A 15,531-nucleotide genomic window follows, 5' to 3' on the forward strand; every position below is an offset into this window, starting at 1 on the left:
TTTTCAGTCTGCTATGAACTTAAGGCTCGGCCAAAGATTCATCTTTCAAGTTGACAATGACTCCAAACCTAAGGCCAAAGAAACACTGGAAAGGCTCAAACAGGAGAATGTTATTGAATGGCCACGTCAAAGCCCTGACCTTAACCCTATGGTGAATCTGTGGCAGTATTTGAAAACTACTGTCCAAAGGCACCAAGACACCATCCCTCCTCCCTAGAAGATACGTTCTGCCAAGAAAATGGGTGGGGCCGTGGGGGAATCTCTCCTGAAACATAAGCTGGCACATAACCCAAAACAATTAAGGTGGCTACTGGAGCAAAAGGGTTTTTTGACAAAGTATTAATATGTAGGGCTAAAATACACACACACACACACTAACTTGAGTTTCTTCTTCAATCAAACATCCAGATTGGAGTTGAGTAGATTACAGAAGGGGACCAATGATTTTCCAATATCCAACAGACCTACACTAGACTGTTCTAAATCCACCAGAACCAATACTGTGATTTACAGATAATTCTCTGCTCTTCATAGCAGGGCCTTGAACCAGACATCCCATCATCTGACCCCAGAAGTCTTACCTTTAGAGACTGGCATGATTCTATAGACAAAGATTCTGTTTCTCCATTATATGCATCTCTTAGGTTAGTATGTACTTTTTGGTATGGCTTTCACCATTCTCTTTACTGTACTACGGCCATTCATAATGAGTTATGACACTTTAACCATATATGTTTACCCCAATGCAAAACCCATATTTACTTTGTCTCCCAACCACACAGAGCTCTTTCTATGGAAGCAGCAGCAAACTGCTACTTCAAGCATCTCCTAAAACTATGAAATGCATGCAAGCAGAACTGTGGAAAGGTGCACACAACTGCTGGACACCAAAAATCTACAAAATATATTAACAGAGCATTAGGATACATGCAGGGAGAGAGAACCATTTCCAGAAAAAAAAAGTAATCAAAAAGGTACATACCCCTTCTGGAAAAACCACATTGCCCCCTTGAATGCTCAAGCTAAACAGGTGCCTTACATGGAAGCATTTAACCAGTTATGTTAAAAATGATTTTCATGACTTCTGCATTGTTTCCTCTCACTTTGGTATGTATTAACATGCCAGCAAAAGACAATTTCACAGAATACTTGAAACCATGGCCTCAACATGAAGCAAATGTGCCATTAGAATAAACCGATTCAACTGAAATGTTGAGAGCTCACACCATAGGTTCTACAGGGCTATCATAATCATAAGTTTTTTCAACATCACAATCATTAATACAAAGATTGCATCATTGTCATCTTTCCATATACATGTCATTATTCATAGTTGGTTGAGAACTTCCTAGAAAACAAGACAACCCGAGTGTCTTTCAACAGGGACCACAAAAGTATGATACACACTGCTTTTCTGTTTCAGACATGTGGAACATGTGCTTAAAGAATCTTCAGACGAGCTTAAATGGAATGCCCCATTACAGACATCTGTTTGTACAACTAGGATTAACAGAGATTGAGCCACATTCCGGCTGATTGAGTCTTCTCTCATTTGGCTATGTATCATAGTTCGCTTGCAGTACCAATTTTTATTAAAATCCAAGAGACACACTGGGCCGAGGGAAGGGGCCTCTCTCACTCACCAGCTTCGGGGTGTGTTCCTTAACTCCACTTAGCTTGCGAACGGGAGAACAATTGAATTCAACTTTGATATTTAAAATGTGTTACTTGGGCATTGATGAATTTGTGTCTAGATAGTCTCTTAATGGTATGTCACATTGAAAACACAAACACATTGCAATTCAGATTGTGGATCGTGATAGGATTTTTTGGAAAGATCACCCCATCCCTAATTTGACTAATCAAGTTTTCAAATTTTAATGCTTTGGGAGCGGTGTGTTGGAGACCCCTGGTTTATACTATTCAAAACAGGTAAAAACCACAGAATTACCTGGACCCAAATCTTTGAAGGAGAGTCAAAATTCACACTACAGTTGTACAATTTTAATAACCTTTCAGAAAAGACAAATACATCATTTTTCAACAATCTCCCTGCTTCAATACACTTTTTTTTTATGGTTTTGGGGTACAAAAGTTTGACAGATGGGGTAAAAAAAAAAAAAAAAAGTTTAAGGCTGAGCTGCAAGCAACAAAAGCGCTGTCTTCACCTCTTCAGACATTAATCTCTGTCCCCATATGGCTTCTTTTGAAACCCAAGTCTGTTGTGGATTACTGCATAGAGGGCCATAGCAGATTTGCCACCTCTACGGGCCCTTGTCCTCATCTAGAATCATTTCATGTGCACACTCAATGTCATCAGTTGTGGATGGGCACCCAGGTCCTTCACGGATGACTGACACTTGTGACCTTTCTTGAACGTCCTCAATCCATTCATACACACTTCACAACAAACTTTCTCCATACTGTGCACCCTCACAAAACAAACTAATCACTGCATACTGATCTTTCTCGCAAATCATAAGTGGGGCAGCAAGTGTTTCTCGCACTGCAGTTACAAATGATCCGGCGTAACACGTTCACACCTGCACAGCAGTGACTGGGGAGACCGACCTCGTATGGAAAGTACTGATGAAAACAGTGCTGCCAACAGAGGTTTTAATATAACTGAAGTGCAGATAATTTGACTCTCTCTCATATACCCCATGTGACCTGTGGAAAGGGGAGGAGGAAGAAAAAAAAACCATCAGTATGCAAAAAAGGTTGCACTGGTGGAAAACATGCAAATCATGCAGTCCATTTAACCAGTACTATATTTTGAACATAAGCTACCGATTTCTCATTTCTTTGTAGTCAAGCTTCAAATCTGCAGTTAAATCCTATTATCTCAGATTGAGAAAACAGTATCAATCAATACAGACAAGTTGTAGCCTCTTTCAAGGTAAGAACTCAAATGCTGAAGGATGCAGAGTTCGTGTCTCCAAAAAAAAGGCACTGATCTTGGGTCATTGCGTAAAGAGTCCCCGGAAAAGGAAACAGAGACTCTCTTTGAAAATAACCCCAAGTAATATGTGCATGACGCGATTTACAGTGTTCAAACTCCACAGCTGAGCAATTAGAGTCAAATTTATTTCTTTCCATTGAAACTGTACAAGGAACCACTAGAAGGATTAAGTGAAAGGCTTTGCAAAAAAAACACCACACTGGCAACTTGATGCCTGGGGATGTTTAAATTAGGAAAAAAGTCAAAATGGTTTCAACAAAAAAAGAAAACCCCACATATCACTTACCAGACAGCCTTATGTGCTTAACATGGCTTCAACCCAATTAGTTCTCTCACTTACTGTATTTCCAAACACACTAGGGAAGAAAAAATAAAATAAAATTACAAGGTAGGCAGAAGTAAGGTCTTATGCAAATCTAAAGCCAAGTATGTGCTGCACTTTCCAGCCGACCAACTAGTATAAAAACTAGGGCTTCTTTGGAAAAAGAAAATGCAATCTACTTTTTGGTCATGTCCACAGCTGGCTAGAAACCACACATCCCAGCAGCCTTGGTAATGACCCTAGAACAAAAAAACACCCCCACACACAACCCTTTACAAAAGTTAATCTAGCAAAGGAAAAAAAAAAAAAAATTTTCCATACCTAAAATGGCTCACTTGAAGTTAACCAAAAGTAGCACTTGTATGTGCAGACTGTGCCAGAGGTGCCTAATCAAAAGATATAAAAGTTATAATCAAATCCCCTACGTTTGTCGACCTGAGCCTTTTACTTGCAGACTTTCATTTTAGAACACAATCAAGATGTAGATCTCCTTACATTTCTTGCTATAAAACACTGTCTCAGTAAAAATACCAGGTATCACACACACTGCAGTGAGGAAACCAACGATGCCAAATACAGAATTGCTCTAGCACTGCTTAATGAACAACCCAGCCAGAGAAAATGACTGGGTGCAGATACCATGCAGTGCTGTTACATATACAGAGGACTTTTTTAAATATATATTTGTTATATATCAAGCAGCACCTAACCTGATGCTACTTTCTTCCCATAACCAGACACTCACATTTGGTTGTCAGGCATCCATCTACATGGTGCAGGTCACACCCTGTAATAGAAATGAGGTATAATTAAGGGTCCCTTCAAACAGATATCCTTGAAAAGTGTTTGATATGACACTAGCGCTCAGAACCAAGATAGTGTTCATGATTGGTCACACAGCAGTTGAACTAGAGAGTTCATCACAGCTATATAAATCTAAATGAATGGATCTCAAAGTGAAGGACTGATCCCAAATATACTGCAAGCATTCAGCATGTCAATTTTGAAGAAAAAAAATTACACACTTAACTGTCATTCATACCTGTTTAAGGGCAGCTCTTTTCCCATGAGACCAACCACACTACTAGGGAAAAAAAACCACCATAAGCTTACAAAAACAATCCCATCTTTGCAAGGTCAGTTCACTTCTAAAACCAGTATTTGATAAGCTGCAAGCAAATTAGAGTATTCTGTAGTTTTATCCCAAAATATCCAACTGCTATGGATTAGTGGGTAAAGCTGAACTACAGGTTTTCTTTGCGAGGTTTTTCCAACGATGTGGTCCTACTGAAAAAGACCTATCGGGATAGACCTCAAACATGTTTCCTTAAAAATATGCAGACTAACATTTGACATGTGATGGATAGTACAGGGTGGAAATGTCCCTTTAATTCTCAATACCAAAACAAAACCCCCTCAATTTTACGCTGGGGTTAGTAATGACCTGTACAGATGATATTTCCACTTCATCATCATCATACACCAATCATCTTGAACATGGCTCATTCGGCCTACCATAAAATGCATCTCAGGAACACAAACATCTTTAAGCAACTGCTTAAGCATTCGTCCCGTAAGGCCTTTCCCTCCCCCATCCCTTTTAAAAAGCTAAACACATTGCATGACTGAAACTTTGAACTCAAAAGTTTAACATTACATTTTAATGTTAAAGTACTCTTACTGAAAGGCTCAACCCAATTTTGTGAACCTTGCAGCAAGCTGCAACTCAAGCAGCCTCTTGCACAAGCTCAAAAATTACTCTGAATGGGTTACAATTCACCATCACCACACCCAAATTCCAGTCAGACAAAGCAGTTAAAAGGTTTCCCGTTAATCTAATGCAATTTTGATAGGTGGGAGAAACCAAAGGACATGGAAAAAGAACCCTCTTAGTTTGGAACTTGTAAGTTTCATCTGTGTCTAAGAGTAACTGGAACCCAAACCTCCTGAAGTGAAGGGATAGTGCATCATACCCACTCAGGTTAAAAGTAAAGTTAATTTAAATCAACACATGGTGATGGCAGGGAAAGAACTCCCCATAACTCTTGGCACTACAGGTTGCCCCATACAAATAACTTCCCTAACTGATGGGGTGACACACACATTCAGTGGTTAGAGAGGTTCATTTAACTAGCTTCTAGAAAACTCTAGGGTTAAGGGGTAGTCTCTTGTAGCAACACTCACCAAGTTAAAGGACATGCTAGCAGAACCTGTACTGCTGTGCAACGTTAAGGGTCAGATCTTTAAAGTAGCCCATAGAAAATACTTATACCAGCGGGGACCCACTTAATACATGGAAGATAAGGATACCTCCAATGTCATCCGTTAGTCTTAGAAAGCCATCAACCTGGCAGGCAACTACACTAGCATATAGCAATGCTTGGATTACTGGGGTTCTTTCCAGTTAACTAGGTACTTTCATTTAGACCACTAGCATCTCTAGCTACCCAGGACAAAACCCCAAATTCTGCACCAAATTGTATGGGATCTTATGTATGCTTACCATGCTTGGTACCCTCTGGAGACTCCAACTGTAGTCAGGGCTTATTCTGTTGTAAAAGGAGGAGGAAAGTAGTTTCAAGAGTATTAGAAATATTTTAAAAAGCAATTAGACCTAAGGCAACCATTCAGCCAGCAAAGCTCTGCTTACTCCAACTTAAGGATGTTAGATAAGAACTACTGCTAGCTGTTCAGAAATAAAAACCAAATCTCATTCACTGTCTTTCAGAGCAGTTGAACATTTATTCATTCATCACAACAGCTGTAAAAAAAAGCACTGCACACCTTGTATCAGTTAGGGGCCATGCAGGAATATTCCATATATGCCTTTGGTAAATTAAAACAAAAAAACACTTTAGTGCCAGCGTACACACAATACTTACCACTTTTCGTGATCCAATTTTAACAGTGATTCATTTCTTCCTACAAGAAAAAAAAAACAATTAGATTCTGTACAAGTCAGGGATAAAGACGGATTTCAAATTAATATTGGGTTTTGGGTTTGTTGAAAATAAAGGGGGCGACCTCAGATATTTATCTGGTACTGCCAGTAGTTGTGTCGCCACATATACTGAAAGGTGACGTAGAAATGCTTCAACACATCCATTAGTAAAAAAGGAAGACCTCCAGGTACAAGTCAGAATTATGAACAGAAGCCTGAAATTTCAGACAAGCATTGATATTAAAATACAGTTCTATCCACAGTATACTACAGTCACGATTATAAAAGAGTAGTTTGTACATACCGGCAATAAATAAAGTTAAACGTTAAATGTAAGCAGCTGTAATTCTGCAACATAAAACCGTATTACTGAACTCAATTACTGTTCTAATTCGGAGACCATGGAAGGAATGCAGATGCATAGGTAGGAAACCTGAGACAGCAGTCTCAAAAAGCTGTCCCGATATTCTAAATCCACACTTCCGCACCAATAAAGCAGAAAATAAAATTGAATATGCATTAAAATATTAATTGCACCCCTAATACATTTTATTTGTACAGCACCTTTCACATGCTCCCTAGAATCTTAAATTCTATTCACACTTGTAGGCTCAAACTTTACCACAATAGGAGATAATAGAGAAGGTACCATTTTAGAAAATTCCGATAAAAAATTACATTACTTTTTAAAAATGCACACACGCTGTACGTTAAGTATATGGCAAAATAACCTACAAAGCTAGAAACAAGATGTTCCACCTCGAAAGTATCACTACTGCTGATAGCACAGTAGCGAGTTGCATGAGGGATTTTGCTGTATGCGCCACACGTGTCATAGCCTACTGTGTCAAGACATGGACATGTGTGTTGACGCTCAGAAAGCCAGGCAGGAATGCTACTTACCTTGTCTATAATTCTGTGTCAGATGTTCTGCTTGTGGCAAAATAAAGTACCACCACACACAGCACCTATGGAGATGGAAAAATTACTACAAGAAGCCACTGGTAGGAAAGGTATTCAAAACATCAGATTCAATTTTCCAACGTTTACATCATTTAAGCACCCATATACTGTATTTAAAAACTGAAGTGCAAAAATCTGCACCAGAAAACACCAAAAGTAACAGGTTCAGTTAAAAAACACAACAAACTGTTTCAGGTCTCATTGTCACCATTAGGTATTTGCTCCTAAGTGATGAAAGCAAAACCAGGAATTGTTCTTGCCATGAGTGCAAAATAGGGGACATCTATTATAAAGACTGCCCCCTGCATATATGAAAGGAAACCATGGCTTAATGTTGCATCAATAATTAAATGAAAGTCTGCATTTGTAAAGTAATGCTCCAAAACAAAAAATAACACACACAAAACACTTACCTAGTGCTGAGTGATAAGAAATTGCAAATTGAAAAGGAGGGGGGTATGGGGAAGAGAGAATAAGAGTACAAAGAGATGTACCTTCCAATAAGAAGAAATTATAGGTTTACTGCACACAGATGTGTGGATGCCAAGCATATGCCTTACTTTCAAGAAATATGGAAAACAATGCTTCCCATTATTACCTTTTTTCAATGAAGCTAAACCCACCAAGTCAGCCAGAAATTACATTTCTCCAAATGTAGTTGAAGCACTGAAATGCAATACACACTTAATGGATAAAACCCCTCCCCATTTTTCACTTGCCGACAAGGATAAAGCTTTCATTAACCAAGACGCTTTCTTGCCAACTTAAAGCCAACAGTTCAGAGAATACAATACACAAAAGATATCTTGTCACAACCACCTAAATTCAAAATTTGGCCATTTATAGGTTCGAGAACGCTAAACAAACTAGACTGGAATGGGGGCGCACAAAGGCAAGAATGTGCATGCAAATATTTACACGTTTAGAAGTCAAAACGAACAAGATTTTTATAACGTTACTCCCCTGCCGCCACCGTTATGTCCAAGGATGGTTAAAAAAAAAAAAAACTCGATGGGAACGGTGACGTGTTGGGGCGTGACTACTGCGCATGCGCAGAACAGCCCAGGAGCACTTTTGAATACAGTACATGGTTTATTAGAATACCGGAAGCGGTCAAACCACACTATGAAAAAGTACTACAAAGGCCGGAGTGCCACAGCCACGTCTCTTTCCCGGATAACAATACCCCACAAATCACGCTCCTCCACGTGCCATCGGTCAGACGGAAGTTTCGAGGATCCCTGAACGGTCCACGAAGTCAGATTTTCAATAAGAAAACAATCCTATCCGAATTTGCAGAGTACAATTTACCTTGCACTCCAATCCTATAAAATGTATCCTGTTGAGCCATGTATTTAGATAGATAATTTACTAATCCTAATTCACATACTCCAGCAGCATACTGATAAAAAATATTAATGAGTAACTATTTAGAGCAACGCGACACATTTATCTCCTTCCTTTTTCAAGAAAAGTGGCATGCTGCTCTTAAACGCACTTTTCCACAAGGTTGGGAGCATTCACTGAGAGCGTGTTGCCGCACCCACTCGAGCGCAGAAAAAGCAACACAACTGCGATTTCACATTTCTTCCAGAAATACACGTGGACGCACTGTATCGGGAAGGTGAAATCTCTCAAGCGGACGCTCTGAACACGGAACAGCACGTGGACACAAGATAAGTCGATAATTCAATCTAACGAGCTATAGTTAAAAAGTACAAAACAATACAATACACTTTATACTGTAAATAAGTGAGGGATTCGCCACAGATCATCTGACGCCATCTTGAGATATCAGCGATAACTTAACTACACTGGTAGAACATGCGGTTAATGCATTTTTATGTGCATATTGCACCTCTTAATATACAAAAAGGCACCCCCTGAAATAATCATTTGTCATTGAGAGTGCACCGCCCATTAGTTAGAAACTGCATGGTCAATCCAACAATACAAAGTTGCATGCGGCGTCTTAAAAACAAAATTTGCAGTTATGACGGCTAAATTTTAAACATGGACTTTTAACACCTACAGTGAATGGACAACACATTAAACTGAACCCTTGCAAAAATGCAGACGTACGTCTTCAATACTTCAAGTATATATTACCTGAGGGAATGCATAATCTGATAACGCAAATCTTCGATCTTCTAAAATGAGGCAGTGGAACGTGAGCGAATGAGTTTTATACTGACCATGACACGGGGGAATGAAGGACAGTACAGCCAATCATAAGCGGTTTAAGCGGAAGTAACCGAACAGGAACGTTCCTGTAAGGAGGACGATCTTCCTGCACTACTCCGCCAATGATGAGTGACGTTTCTCACTCTTTGGTCGAGGTTTATATTTCCCGCTTTGTGAAAAGTAATAAGGGCATTCCGAAAATAAATGCATGTTATATACAGATTGTTATAATTTTCCTTCGTTTTAATCTCAGTTTATTTATTACATAGCTAATTTACAGTCACAACAATCGAAACAACTACAAACATAACATTGTTTAACCGCTTGATCTTAATTGGAATAGCTTGAGCCCGGAATCTGTCTTTGCGGCACTTGGTGTAAGGTAGGAAACAGGTTTGATCATGGCGCCAGTCATCTCCAGGTCGAGCAACGTACATCTCCACAAAGGGTGAAGGTAGAATCGCCAATGTAATTAACTAGCTTGTGTTCGTGGGCGGAAAACTGGACTACCCAGTGGAAAACTCACTCAGACACTGGGAGAATGACCGTGCATCACACAGACGATGACCGACATCAGTATTTGATCGAAAACCCTGGATCGATAAAGCAGCAGCGCTATCATATACAAGTATACGATATTATATACATAAAGCAGCCCGAAGTCCGAAATGATTAACAGATGATCACGCCCACAGGATACGCCCGTTTTACTCCGGGCTGCAGCTGTACGCTTCTCCTTTAATAGAACAGGAACCCATTGATTGTTCTGCAACGTTACAGACCCATGGTCCAGGAATAGAGAGTCCTAGTGCGGAACTTGTGTTTACGTTTTGTCCATATTGCACATTTATATAAATTAGATTTCCAAGTCTCTTACTAGTAATATGTCATATAAATGTTAATGTATACCTATATATTAAGTCCAACTAATGACAGAGGCGAGGAAAGCCATACTGCATACTACACAGATTCCATAAATATAGACCTCTCTGTTAAGGCATGATATGTTTACCAAATTTAGATAAGTCACTAATATCTGTGCATTGTTAATATTAGTTTTGCCTGTGTAACAATGATGAATAGTTGAGGAATTTAATAATTAAACTAATAAGATTGTGTTGTTGTTATTGAGCTATGTAAAATGCTATTATGATATATTTCAAAGTAAGACTACATACATAGCTAATTAATTTGCTTCTTATTCACAAGAAAAATGGACAAATAATAAACCTTTATTTAGATGTTTTAATAAATATCAATACAAAAAAGCTATCATATACAGGTGAAATAAATATAAATTCTCTTCAATCAGCTTCTAAGATATTGAGATTTAAACCAGAGAACTCTTTATGCTAGTTTTTCTCTGGGTACCTGTTGTTTCACATCACAATGACAAGCATTAGGAGTCTAAATTGGTAATATATGGTAATGTATGTGAATAAGTGTACTTTGTGGTGAAATGGTGACTCCTCTAGGTATTTTTATCTTATGGGTCTGTGATAGAAGCTGGGTTACCCACAACTCTGAACTGTGTCAAATGGATTTGATAATGAGGGAATGGATGTGTGGATGTTATATATTCATTCCTTATCCAGTTAAAATAAAAAATTACTGAGAGTTCTTTTGAAATTTGTAAACATCCACATTAAAGTTTTACTCTACTAGCCACTATTGTATATTATACAAAATAAATCCACACAATTTAGAGTCAAAGGGACTTAATAACAAAGAAACAGTTGATTGTGCTGTAAGTCTAAAAGATTCCTGGTTTAACATACTGCTTTTATACTTTTCATGTGGGAATGTTTGCATACCATTTGTTTCATTGCTGTGAAAGACACACACACACACACACACACACACACACATATATATATATATATATATATATATATATATATATAAAACAGATTTCTGCAATATCTCCTACTATTTTTGAGGGGCATGTTTTAATTTTCTCTAGCCACAGCAAAACACTATATATTATGTGTGGGTGACAAATTATCATGTTTTGAAAACTTGGGTAGAGAAGCTTAATTTTTCTTTAATTCCCTTTCAAAAACTAGGAAGATGAGTACCCTGTGGTTCTCAAGAAAATAATTCTCCTTTGTCGTTAAAATGAATGTCATTTTAATTGTCAGTCACTTCTTAATTTTGCCATATTATTTTATGTCGTTCTTTGCCCTCTTTTACAGGTATGTAAATCACCTATAAATTCACATTGCCCATTCATTTTTAGATGGCCAGACACCAAAGGCAGGTCACTGAGTGGTTTAGTAATTGTTTAATTTAAAAAAAAAATTTTTTTAGGTGTTAAAAAGTGTTTCAATCCATTGCTTTTGAATGTATCAGCTAGTCTGAGTCATTAGTAGACACCTAAACTCATAGATCTCATTAATGCTATTCAGTGTTTTCCTTTTTTATTATAACTGACCTTTATCCCTTAGATTTAAACTCTCAGATAATTTTTCTTTATTCTGTTTTCAATTTGTATTGTCCAGAATGATGCAGATGGAATTGCAATCTTCATATTGTTTTCTTTTAAGAAGATGCTGCAGTGCAACTATGTGGTTTGTTTGTAGGAACACAACAAAGAACATCTGTTATTTTGTTATTGTTATTGAAGATTAAGTTTATTATTTTACTCCTTTACCCAGTCAACATGTTTCATCATTGTCATTTTGCATAGACATCAAAATGGTGTGAGCCACTAGGGAGTGTTGTGCCACCCTATCCCTCTGACACAGACAGGCAGGACACAGGTTCACTCAACATCTGTGTTTATTTACAGCCTGTGCACACATTACCAACACTGTAATACACAGTCCATTCCCTTCCTTGCTGCCAGTCCATCCACCTCCACTCTCCCTCAGGCTTTGTCCACTCTTTCCCCCCGACTCTAGCCATTGAATGGAGTGAGGCGGCTCCTCTTAATCAGGTCACGGGAGTGTTCCAGGTGGCTCATCAGTATTACCTGGAATCACTCTCTGGTGCGCAGGAGGTACTCTACAGGGCTCTGCAGCTCCCCCTGGCGGCCCCCACAGAACCCTACAGGGCTTCACCAAACTCCAGTTCCTGACATGCCCTGCGGGAATCCGTAGTGCCACAGCTGCCCAGGAGGGCTGCTCTCTAGTGTCCCTGGGGAGGTATTGCCACATCAGTGCCCTCTCCCCTGGTCCTTCCACTCTGCTGGCATCCTGGCCAGGTAGTGGCTGTGGCCGCCCATCACAATGGCTACAGTTAAGCAGATAGAATTAGAAAGCAAAACAACTATAATCTACTGTATGCAGAATGTTGTGCCAGTCCATTACAAGACAGATTCACACAAAGATTTAAAATTTAAGTAAATAATTGATAATTGATAACCAATGTGTATTTATTTGTCTAATCTGTCAAACTCATAAGGAATGTGCATATAAATAGCTTGGAGCTGCTGGTTTGAATTAGGATGGGTAAGAAATGCTGCAAAGGTTTAGTTCTCATTTGTTGTCTATTTTATTTGAAAAGGATTTAGCAGATTAGAAAATAGATACATGGGTGAATGAGTAAGAAAGAATGAAGTATGTTATGAAATATTCATAGATTGGACCTAAAATGTGAATTCTCAATTTAATATTTAGTGCCTATTAATGTTATATGACTTTTTAACTGTTTGTTGACTATGTTGTTCCTTTTTTCTAAACCATTCAGGATTGCATTTTGCTATCAGAATGCTTCAGAGTTACTTCTTATTTATGTCTGATACAGTTTAGTATGGTTGGAATAGTGATATCAAAAAAATAAACATCTTTGTATAAATGGAACAATTCCATTATAGAAATCTTTTGGGAACAACAACACAAGCTGTTCATGTCCATGCTGGCTTTTCTGTGGGTGCTCCCAAGCCATTCTGTATTCCAGAGACATGCCACTTGGGTTGACAGGAAACATTAAATTACCCTCTGAGAGATTAAGTATGGACATTTGAGTGAGTGTACTCTGTGATCACCCCTTCCCAGGTTTGCTGTTGTCTTGTACCCAAAGCTGCTGTTGTAGACTCTGGGTCCTTAAGGTTCTGTATTGGATTAAATATGTTCATCTGTCAAGGAGTCACTGTAGTACAGGGGACAATAACAGAGCATAGGGAATGTAACAAGGCTGAAACTAACATTAGTGACTAAATGGTAGTCAGTAGGGCAGAAGTAAACCATATCTGTGTAAAGGTAACACTGTAAGGAAATGCTTAGAGTGCAATGCATCGTCTTCTGGCAGAGTAAGACATGTAGAAGGGAAGCTGGTATATTTTAAAAATGTAGAAATTAAGTGAGCCAGTTAAGGGGCACAGCACTTTTAGGAGCTACTTGAGGGTAGGAGGAAACTCTGCCTCTGCAGAAGTCACCCTGAAAACAGCATGTCTAGAGGGTCCTAGACTAAAGGAGAGACCATATGGGACTGGTACTCAAAAGGTGTAATCATAGAAATCCCATGAGAGACAAGTGGGATTTTACTGTTATTGCGTTATATTTATTAAAATTCTAAGACTGTTTAAGATTCTGAGTGAATAGCTGTATACAATAATAAATTGAGCGGAATTTAATTGGGACCCTGCTGCCCAAGACAAAGAGGGGATAATTTGAAATTTAAAAGTACTCCTTTAATATAAGTGAGTTTGTGTTTTGGAGGGTGCCCCTTGCCCCAGAAGTGAATCTCAAGAAGATTTAAAGGTTGTTCCTTGATGATTTTGTTAACCCAGTGGTAGAGATTTTGGAGATGTTACAAAAGAGCAGTCAGATATATCTTAAGTTGGGACACTAAAGGTCAACAGATCATTCATTAAGTTTTAGGGACAACCAATGAATTCAAAATTACCAAAAAACAATGTTGTAATCAAAAGATTCTGAACCAAAAAGTTTAGTATGTTTTCCCACTAAGTCATTCTTTTATTTTGCAACAAGTTTTGGATACATCTTATTGTAAAAAGCTATTTTATATACGGTAACATGGATGCCATCATATCTTAGGACATGTTGTACATACATCATATGCCTAACAACCACACAGCACCATAGCAACCAGGTATGCAAAATGGTGGAACCCATAAAATCCAGAAACAAAAATGGTGGCACCCATGACAAACAAATACACAAAATGGACATAAAATGATAGTAATTCAGGAATGGTAAAAATAAGCATTAAGAGTACATATAAATAAGAAAGAACCAGAGTATTATTTTCATAAACCTGATAGCCACATACTGAGCTGACACCAGAGGAGTGAAATATCTGAGGACAGAAGAGGATTTGAAGGGAATAATTTAGCAAAGTGTTTGAAGGTGCAAGACTGCAAAGCTATTTCACACACTGATTTTGGGAGTGATCTGTGGTTTGTCAAGCTCTTACTGGCCATGTATGCTTTCTTTAGTGTTTCATTGTATAATATTTGATTCCTACCTTTTTTCAGTCTTACCTGCATTGGATTAGAAGAATGGCATTTTTGATATCCTGGTGAACTACTTGGCATTTTGCTTCTGTATTACAGCGTTCACCAGGAGGAGCTGTCATGTTATCTTAATCGCTATATTATCTTATAGTATTATTCACTGATTACACATTGTAATATGAATTTAACCAGCTGTTGACCAATTTTGTAATTAAGCTACAAGGATTGACTTGATTTTTATCCTTCAATTCTTTGTAACGTTTCATGGCTGAGCTCAGGTCCTAAGTTGTGATGCTGAGATGGTTTGTCGTATGGTGGGTGCGTCAATGCGTTGTATGGTGGTTGCGTCAATGCGTTGTATCAGTGCTTGCTCCGAACCTTCAATGCTTTGTAAAGCACCATACAATACTGGGCCATGTAAAACTTGATATATAAACTTGGTATGCCTAATGGACTGCTTTAGCAATTTCCACAAAACAACCCAAGACAGGATTTATGGTATTTTTCAAGAAAGCAACTGGCTTCTTAAATTCCACCTAGTCTTAGAGAACTATGTGCTTCAATTAAGCAACCAGTACAGCATAAAGCTGATTCAGCTTTACTCTGACCACTGTGAAGTGTAGATATACTTGTCCCACTTTGTTCCATATCCATACCTGGCATTTCTAATCACAATCAACTCGCTAAGAAATGTCACACTTTAATGAGACCTTGTTTGAAGAGATGCATTCTCCATCTGA

The 15,531-nt window shown here is 38.4% G+C and overlaps 1 long non-coding RNA gene and 2 other non-coding genes across 5 annotated transcripts; all 3 read right to left on the bottom strand.

Annotated features, from left to right (window-relative positions):
- Window positions 1–1,982: 1,982 nt before the first annotated feature.
- LOC120531467 lies at window positions 1,983–9,403 on the bottom strand. Of its 3 annotated transcripts, none has more exons than XR_005634110.1 (9): window positions 9,298–9,403; window positions 7,129–7,193; window positions 6,167–6,206; window positions 5,788–5,833; window positions 4,327–4,365; window positions 4,030–4,071; window positions 3,606–3,670; window positions 3,249–3,318; window positions 1,983–2,670 (listed from the first exon to the last, which is right to left on the bottom strand). It is a non-coding gene; the product is annotated as an uncharacterized LOC120531467 (long non-coding RNA). The 3 variants fall into 3 exon arrangements; XR_005634109.1 differs by having other exon boundaries at window positions 4,327–4,368; XR_005634108.1 differs by lacking the exon at window positions 4,327–4,365 and having other exon boundaries at window positions 9,298–9,402.
- LOC120531999 lies at window positions 3,796–3,934 on the bottom strand. Its single transcript, XR_005634187.1, has one exon. It is a non-coding gene; the product is annotated as a small nucleolar RNA SNORA8 (small nucleolar RNA).
- Window positions 4,468–4,602, bottom strand: LOC120532002. Its single transcript, XR_005634190.1, has one exon. It is a non-coding gene; the product is annotated as a small nucleolar RNA SNORA18 (small nucleolar RNA).
- Window positions 9,404–15,531: the final 6,128 nt, after the last annotated feature.

The sequence above is a fragment of the Polypterus senegalus genome, chromosome 6, assembly GCF_016835505.1.
Source record: "Polypterus senegalus isolate Bchr_013 chromosome 6, ASM1683550v1, whole genome shotgun sequence".
NCBI lineage: Eukaryota > Metazoa > Chordata > Cladistia > Polypteriformes > Polypteridae > Polypterus > Polypterus senegalus.